Genomic DNA, 10,000 nt, shown 5'->3' with positions numbered 1-10,000 from the left:
AATTCAAGAGTCCTTTCATTGAAAATGCATTTACTGATGCTTAAATATTTGTTTTTTGTCCTTTGTGCTTCATTTGATGGTACACCAGGTGGAGAGGAGGAGGACAGGCGAGGGCGTGACACAGATGGTGAGACGGATTTGAGCCACAAACCCTCCTGTTACCCACGCAGCGCACACCTTACACTCTCAAATGTCACTTGGATGTTGTAAATCACTGAAATGTTCCTGCACTGTATTTATGTAAGAGGAGCTGAGAGAGGAATGGACTCTTTTGGCCTTGGAGGCGACATGATGAGTTATGTGTGTTAGGGTGTGTTAGGTTGTGTGTGTGTGTGTGTGTGTGTGTGTGTGTGTGTGTGTGTGTGAAAGAGACAGAGAAAAGCCCGGTAGACATAGCACAGGTTAGAGGTTAGAGATGTTACTGTTTAACACTCCAACACACTAACACTAGAGCTGAGATTAATGACTGTGTGTGTGTGTGTGTTAGTGCGCGTGCATGGGTAGAAGCTTTATACAGGCTCTCCTCAAATGTCTGTATAATCATTAATCACACAAACACACACACTCATACATGCACACACATGCACGCACATTGTATTCCACCCCTGCACCCCTCCGCTGGTCCCTCCTGCTGGTTTATGGCCTCACCTGCCACAATAGAGGGATGACAGCCACACTCGGTGAGCGAGGAAAGGAAATGGGAGAGGGAGGGGAAGAGAGATGTGGTTTCAGAATGGATGGAGGGAGGAAAGGAGTGAGTGTCAGTTGAAAAGGAGAGAGGAGATGAAAGAAAAACAGTGAACAGGCCCAGAGAAAGTTGTGAGAGGAAAAGCGAGAGAGACACAAAAAGACAGGCACGGTCCAGATGTGCTCGCTCCGTCCGCACAGTGTGAGAAATAATTTAATATCGAATCATGTCCTCGTCTTACTTTGGAGTTTGAATTCTAGACATATTTCAAGTTGCTAATGTTCATTCATTTTCCAAACCGCTTATCCGCAAGGGTCGCGGGGGGTGCTGGAGCCTATCCCAGCGCTCATTTTTAAACATCAATACATCATTGTTAAATCAGATGCAGTATCAGGGTATAAATGCCAGAGAAAATGAGGTCATGGTTGAGATGACTGGTAGCCTCTAACTCACACTAGTATTGTTCCAGGACCATTGAACTACAATTAACCCACATTTTGCACTGCAACAAACCGTTCTGCAAATCATACTGGGGTATAAATGCTTTCACAACATTTTTTAATTCTTGGTTGAAACAGGCACCTTGTAATGTTCGGTGTCTGTGGCCAAAATATTTGGAAACGTTTATTCAGAACTGATTATTCCCTGGGGACTACTTTCTGATGGAGGAACCGAATCAATCCGCCCAATTTCAAGTCATCATAACAAAACAGTGCTGCTGTTTTTACAAAAACTAATGTGGACGGCTTTATCCCGGTGATGGAATATTGGTGTGAAAAAAATTTGTAGTCTCTGAAACTTAATTTTTCATATCGTAGTGGATAAAACTGGATAAAAAGTAAGAAAAATTATATCAGAGTTCTAAAATATGACTTGCTTGCTTTGGGAAAAGAGACTGAACATCTACCCTCTGTAGAAGTTGGGTTAAACACACAGAATCACTGGTATGGCCTTTTAATGCTGCTGGCCTCATGGAGTCTGCCATGTTCACCCTTGTCTTTGTATTTCTGGACCTCAGAGGAAAAATACTAACTAGTGTGGATAATCCCAATACAACCAAACTGTGCATATATAGACAAAACTGAGCACTAGTTCATTATACACATGTTGTCCTGAAACACACAATGGACGCTGTTTCTCAAAATTTAAGACGAAGAGAATGTCTTTTTTTCAGTCCGAGGTTTTCTCTTTCACTTTACGGAAGAGGATAAACATGTTGGAAGTGATGTTTCCAATTTCTTTTCACTTATTTGATCATCGACTATTCTGAGAAACTCTAAAGCTTTGGCTCAGTTTGCTCTGGAGGAACAGAAATCTGACCGGAGTAAATGCAACGCAGAGGCTGGAAGAAGCACGGGCCTCAAAGCAATGGTAGTTATTCTGTACAGTATTTACCATCATTTGGTAATAATTCCTTAATGCTAAACTGCTACATGCCATATTTAATTTAATATAGGCACATTTACAATGGGTGATAATAAATCTAATTTAAAAAAATCAACATATAAGACTCAACTATTGTCTTATATATCAAAAGTGATATACTATTGAATGATATATATTGAATTATTTGATGTGTTTACGTGGCAAATTGGATGACAGCGCATTTCAAACAGCATACATGTTTTTAAATATGCAAACGAACAAGCGTACAAACACACACATGCATACGCACACACACACACATGCACACAAACACACACTTTTTCGGCCTTGTGGTGCTTGGGTGAAAAGGAGCGGAACAAATTCCAAAAATCCCTTTGAAAAGCAGGTTAGCGTTTTAGCAGACCTTTGGAAAAACATGTAAAACAACTACGGCTAACTGAAGTCGGCAGGTTGTGGGGGGGACTGGAGGGAGAGGAGGAAAGAGAGTGGAAGAGGAGAAGGGGGTAAAAAAAGGAGGAGAAATGCCCGGAGATAACTGTGTGGTTCAATTCCCCACCTCTAGAACCGCATTCGCGCTCACAGCCGCCGACAGAACTGAATCCAACCAGAGCTTTCCCTCCTCTGTCTCTCCTAATCTGTCTCCCGCTCTCTACTTCATCACTCTTTCAATTAGAGAATAAAAGTATTAAAGCTGCACTGTCAAGTCTACCTTTGAAAAGATAATGATGCTGGGAGGCATGCGGATGTGGAGTGTGGAGAAATGGATGGTGTTGTGAAAGACAGATCAAGCTCTTTCGGCTTTTTGAGGTGAGCTATGTAAAGGAATGCATCAAATGAGGACAATTTACCTGTTAAGTCATGACAGACATGAAAATCTGAGGGTAATTTTGTTCTGGTGCTCTACGCTAACACTTCAGCACACACTTCACTGGATTATATGAGGCGATTTGCATTATCGCAACAGCAAGAAAACACAAAGTTTTGGCAGCTCTCAAGGTAAATTCACACTAATCTAATCTAATCTGTGCAGTGGATGAAAATATGGTGGCTCATAACATGATCATTCAAAAGCTGATCAGCCATACTGAGTTAATCCTATATGGACACAAAATCTTGTAAGTCCTGCTTGATATCAATTCATAGGCGATGAAGACAATCATGGGAAAAAACAATGGCACTCCGTTTGAATGAAACAATATAATTTATTACTTGAGCAAGGCAACTAAACACACCAGCGAAATCTTCTTCAGGGTCTTAATCCTATAGGGTTTTTAAAATTTAGAAATACACAGACCATTTTATCACAAAAAATCTCCTGACTTTGGAAATGTTAGTTGTTTATTATCAGCCACATGGAGTTTGCATGGAGCGCTGGAATAAATGGAGTCTGTTCTCATCACTTAATGGGAAACTGACCAATTTCCTATAATACTCTTGCCGAGAATAACTTCATGCCCTGGACGCAGCAACACTTTTGACAATACTCTGTCAGCGCTGGCGCTCATGGCACAATAAATTAAACATAGCCCCATGTGAAGTCGCATTAAACCAGCGGACTCTGTGGGGCAAAGGGAGGGAATGCAGCTGTAAGCAAGAGATTTCTTAAGAAAGGAAGGAGGAACAAATGTGCAGAGCGTTGAGTCAAACAGCAGGACACGGGCAGGAGAGAGGGATACAAAAGGAGTTGAAACTGAGTGATATGAATCCCGAGGGGGAGAAGAGGAGGCAAGCACAGGTGAGGAGGAGAGGATTTAGGGGAGAAGGGCTGCAGAGGCAGAGGATGAGGATGAGAGGAAGGGCAGCGGGGACTCGACACCTTTGCTCCTCTGTTCTGCATCAGACCTGTTTTTAGCGGTCACCCCGCTGCCATACACACCTGATCCATGTTACTGCTTCTCCTCTGCATGTGTGTGTGTGTGTGTGTGTGTGTGTGTGTGTGTGTGTGTGTGTGTGTGTGTGTGTGATATGAGAGAGACAGAGATAAAAGCTGAGGGAGATGGAGGGATGGAGGGATTGAGGAAGGGCTGTAGTTCAGATTTTGTGAACTCCCATGTGGATTTTCATGGCAGGGAGTCCGCCGATGATGTGACTCAAACCATATGTGGTGCAGCAACATCTGCCTGGTGTGTGTGCGTGTGTGTGAGTATATGTGTGTGTGTGTGTGTGTGTGTGTGTCTGTTTGATAGAAAGACCTGTATGTGCCCAGATTTCTCTCAGCACTAAATGAATGCACAAAACATAATATATGTTACACCTAGTAAATAAAAAACATGTGCATTTATTTGCAGGTTTTTGAATCTGCATTCACAAATCATCTGACACATGTGGATTTAGTTACATTTGATTTTGCAATTTTGAGACATTTCTGGCAGTGACACAGTCTTCCAATCCACAAATCTCTGTTGCGTTCAGGTGCCGGTGGGAAGGCCCGATATCCAGGACTCCCAAGTTGGTTGTTAAACAGCATTGCACTCATGTGCTATTTTGCTGGAAAATCAAATCCACAAGACGTACAATAAACAAATATGTCTTGCAACTTAAGAAGGCAAACAGACTCTGCTTTACTCAAACACACATTATGCCTGTCCAGCTAACTATAAACAGGTAATAAAGGTGCACTGTTGACGCAGCTTGTTGTTTCGGCACGTTATCATGATGTTCATCACCCATCACCCACAATCCACTGAAAGAACAATATCAAAGCAGATTTACATTTTTTTTTTTTTTTGACAATTGTGAATCAACATGTATTTGGACCTTTCTACTACCTCATCATCACCTTGGCATTCTCTATACTGATAAAAACCTATGCCACTTCATAATCTTTCTTTCCATTATTTTTTTGGAATATATGAATATATTTTTTTTGGAATAGATGGATCTGGAGTTCTGAACCTGAAAATGCTTTGGAGGAGAGGAGATTAATGGAGTGTGATCAATTGATATTTGACATACAAATTGAGTATACAAATTGTGAAATTTCCCCACCGTGGGACTAATAAAGGAATATCTTATCTTATCTTAAATATCAAATAGCATATTGTTTTAGAAATATTTATCACAAGTTCCTGTTTTTTTTTCTTTGTTTTTTCGTGAAATCATTAATCATTTTATGCTTCAGACTTCCAGAGTGAGTGACTCCCTCTACCTCAAAAACGGTCTAAAAGAAAAAGTCATGAAATTACTCTGTAAAAACTGCTATCAAAAGTTCCCTTGCCAAAGCCTTTACTAGCTCCTGCAGTGGGAGGCTGGCTGAAACCAGGGCACATTTTCCTGATTCACCTGGACAGCCTTAAATTGGTTTAAGGTCACAAGAAAATGTCCGAAAACCACCATTATTCCTTCTGGATCTCACTCCTACAGACCAGCAACTTCTCTGTCCTACATCTTCCAATTTGTTTTCTCTTTCTCTCACACTCTCTCTGATTCTGCCTCTCCATGTTGGAGGAACAGCCCTGAAGGACATAAGAAACTTGTCTGTCTGTCCAGTCGTGTTTCTATGTTGTGGTTGATGTTAACCAGCCTTGATGACTGTTTTGTAAAGAAAACGACGAACAAATACAGAGCACACACTGTATAACACTCCCAATGAGGGCAGAATGAGCACCTATGTCTTCTGTCTAATCTCATTTTATCTTTATTTATCTGTTGTTCTTCATGATGTTCTTATAATTTTATGTCATCTTGTGTATGAATGCTTGTTTGTATTTACTTCATCATCGTGCTTCAGTTCTGTTCTTGTATTTGAAGACTGTGTCGTGACTGTTTTTGTTCTCTCCTTATGCCATTAGCCTCCAATGTTGACTTTTACATATTTGGCTGTCTTCACTGTCAACAGACTATAAAATGGCAAGAAGTAATAACTCTGCAGCTCAGACAAGCACAAAGAGACTCTGTGGTTGTTGCTATCAGAGGGAGCTGCGGTTTACAGGAGTGCGAGCCTCCTACAATCAACTGCTGCCGAATTCGGGGCCGAGGTGATAGCATGCATAACACCGCCCTGGCATTCATGCACACACAACAGTCAGATGAACAGAGCCAGGGCAATAAACCATTAACTTGGTATTAAACTGAAAAATACTTTCCGTCGGCACTCATTCAGTTTTTCTCACTCGCTCTTTTCTCTCTTCGATTCACAGCTTTGAGGGGACACAAAGGGAGTGGGGGGAAGGAACGAGAGACAGGCCAAGACCCCTCGCTGAAAGAATAATTTTGGTAGAGGTGAAAAGGTTTGTGTGTGTGTGTGTGTGTGTGTGTGTGTGGCACTGCTGAAAGCTGATGTCTGATGTTTCGCTCAGTGTGGTAGTTTCCGTGACGGTCTGCTGGTGGGGTTTTTTCAGGGGACCCGCTATAGGCTGCTCTTGACATTAACCTCTGCTGACCCCTACACACACACACACACACACACACACACACACACACACACACACATATGTACACACTCTCTCACTTTCTGTTGATCATCGTTTGCAGCGAGGTCGGCAGCAGAGATAACCAGTTTAACCTCCATAACTCTGACTACTGAAATCCGCGCAACACAGAAACAAGCCCTACCTCTGACTGTTTCCATCTGTTTCCATCCAAGTGAATTTTGTTGTGAACCTTTTCTGGATGCATTGGATCCATATTATAGAGAACAACAGTAAAACAGTTAAATAAATAGAATAATTAAATGTCATTGATTTAAGTGTATTTATTGTTTTTCCAAGTAAAAATTCCACTTGTAAAATAAAAAAAAAAAAAACAGAAATGTCAGCAGCCTTTTTTTTTTTTTTTTTTTTTTTTTTTTTAATTTTAAGTACTTCCAGACAGACCTTTTCTTTGTTGCTTCCATTTCAGTTTACATTTCAGTTTACTGTCAGTCAGCGGCTCTGTCTTATCAGTGGACCCTCTGTGAAGTCTGACTCCGTAACGACCAACTTCATATCCACCCTGTCTCCTAAAAATGACATTCTCATACGACTAAATACGTTTTGAGGGGAACATAGTTTACCTTGGATTACATTTGTTTATAACATATCACAAGACTTTTTGTAATCATTTATTCTAATGTCTGCATTAGGTGGTAGGTGGAGTGGTGGATGAGTCCATTGCAAAACACCAGTGGTGCTTGTTTTTTGCAAGTGTTACGTGCATTATGTTACATTTTGTTGTTTTTAATGCCTAAACCGAACCTTTTCCTTACCTTAACCGAGTACTTTTGGTGGTTAAAGTAACACAAGTGGCTAAAATGTCATCCAACGTGATATATAAGATATGCTGATTAGCATTTGTGATAAATCAGAAGCTAACCTGCAGTTTAGTTGTATGGGAACTTAATTTGTAGGAGATTGGGTTGCAAAGGTAAGATCCACATCTGGACAAATGTTTTAATTAGGATCTGGCTGAATCCGGAGCCACCGAAAATGGCCTGATCCTGTCAGATCTGGATCCGGATCTTGGACCGCTGTATCCCAACAGGACTGCAGAAATGTTGGATCCTGAACCTAAACACAGCTATCAGAAAAAAACAAGAACTGGAAAGTCTTTCAAGAAGTGATTAATATTGGGCAGGCTGTGTCTGCTGATGTTGGTGATATTTCCTGCTGACAACAAGAGAGAAAGGCACTTGGCAGTATTGTAATGTATGAACTAATGGCCATATACACACAACGGGAGGCTCATGGGAGCAACAATGCGTTTGACATTTCTGAAAGGTCGCGGTAGACCCTCGGATATTTTGCAGTCACTTTTTGGCTGCAAATGTCACGGCATCAGAATTTATTCCACAGAAGTGTTTTCGTTGTGATTCTTACATTTCTTTAGCAGCAAAATATTTTTCCTCACACTGCACATAAAGGGATTTGTGCTATACTGCAAGGCAAAAAATTTTCCAGAAATACGCCTTTTCCATTCAGCCATTCTAAATCACTGCATCACATTCTGCACATAAAGACGTGTATTTAACTGTCTCACTCTCCTTCTCTCTCTCTCTCTCTCTCTCTCTCTCTCTGTCTGCATCTCTGAGATGGGACCAGCACTCTGCAACACCCACAGCAACGTCCAGAAAACGGTAACAAGCTAACAGCTCAGTGGGAGTGCAAAGTGGACAGACTGGCAGCTAAAAATACACAGCATGGAAACTCCACTCAAATCAAACAATGAAATAGCAGGCACGCACACACACACACACACGCACGCACACACACACCAAGACCTCCTGGCAGGCAGTGTTAAGTGAATAAATAGGGGCTAATTTTTGCTCCAGGGAGGGTGGATAATGGGGGGACGAGGGAGGACGTTATTTCAACTGAAAACACAACCTTTACTATTACACCAGCCATATGGTAGGGATTACACTGAGAAAGTAATGGAGAGAAATACAGCGTGTGTATGTGTGTGAGTGTGTGTGTGTGTGTGTGTCAGGAAACAGGGACACCTCCTAACCCGTTTCCCCTGGGTGCCCGGTCTTTGTGCAACCCATTATTCCTTTCTGCTTATTACTGCAATTGCCTGAGCGCAATACTTCTGCATTATCTGAAGGTCACTGAACCGCACTGGGGGCAACGTGTCCCACTAGAGGATTTTCTAATCTTAATCGAATTCAAAAATGTGGGAGACCACAGACGTTATGACAGATTTAATGACAGATTTTTAATATTTTAATCATAAGAACGCACACGCCAGAAGATTCAGTCGACACACCGGACCACACACTCGGCGTTTATACTAAAGATGCTCTGTACATAAGATGACGCATTGAAAGCTGCGCCAGTGGTTTGAAATGGTATACACTTCCTGTCTCCTTAGTGGGTTAGTAGGTTACTTTGTTTGGAGGTTTTGTTAGGAGGACTAAGTCGGACCCAAAATCTGCCTGATTAGTACTCATATTACTTTTTTGTGGCAACTACTCACCTAAAGTGCTTTTTTTAATTCCAGTAACGATTCACTTGGTTACTTCTTCCAATAAGCCAGGTGTCACTTTATCTGTCTTTACTTATCCTGATTGCTTTGTTTGCGCAAATATAAAATCCCAGACCTATGTTTCTGCACATAGGCGCCATGTGTTTATCTCATGAAGCAAACGCTAATGGCAGAGATGAAGACAGCATTAACATCGTGGAAGTATTCCCACAAGTTTTAATTTGTGGGTGAAAAGGACACGTCTGTCTGTCATTCCTTTTATTACCCTGCAGTGTTATAGTAATTACAGTCTGTGCAATAAAGCTATGCAATACATTGACTATAATGTTAAGACATATGTAGTAAAAATAATTAGCATGTGCAAGGCATTGCAAGGGGGTTTTCACTACACTTAAGTTATAAGGGCTATTCTTCTTAATGGACAACACTATAATATCACATATAATGCAACAAATGAATTTTCAAAGTAATTTGCCCGTGAAAAAGTTCACAAATGCCGCTCTATAGCTTTTTGTGGGGACACAACACCTGCATCATGTAACATTATAAACAGCTTGGACATGGGATACGGTAAAGAGTGCTGAGTCATTTTTAATGCAACATGACAAAAGCAGCAGTTTGTTTTAACGACCCTGGCTTCTGGAGAAAGATTTCTCATTTGGGCCCCAGAATAAACGAGTTCACAACATATAGTCATACAAATGCAATCTCAATATATCACCCGATTATGAAGCTGTTTTATCTAAATTAAAGAAATCATTATTATTTTTTCCTTTTGAAAGTAATTACAAATTGACTTGAAAAATGAAACACATCATTTAGAAAATAAAAACAGGGTTCATTTTTCTTTTTTTTCTATCAACTGGATCCAGGCAGCAGCTTCTGCACAACCGTTGTTTTGTGTGAGCAAGAGCTGTCTCACAGGGCGTGTTTATGTGCGTGCGTGCGTGTGTGTGTGTGTGTGTGTGTGTGTGATGTCTGTTGGAGAGGACTGTGTGTTTGCCTCTGTGTGTTATGTGCATC

At 41.1% G+C, this 10,000-nt stretch overlaps 1 protein-coding gene across 1 annotated transcript in view; it reads right to left on the bottom strand.

Moving 5' to 3' along the window:
- Positions 1–10,000, bottom strand: part of anos1b (anosmin 1b) — a 48,287-nt gene that overhangs the window by 22,609 nt on the left and 15,678 nt on the right. The gene's annotated exons all lie outside the window — the stretch shown is intronic.

This window comes from Myripristis murdjan, chromosome 4 (genome assembly GCF_902150065.1).
Source record: "Myripristis murdjan chromosome 4, fMyrMur1.1, whole genome shotgun sequence".
In the NCBI taxonomy this organism is placed as follows: Eukaryota; Metazoa; Chordata; class Actinopteri; order Holocentriformes; family Holocentridae; genus Myripristis; species Myripristis murdjan.
This window is presented reverse-complemented; position numbering and strand designations above follow the sequence as displayed.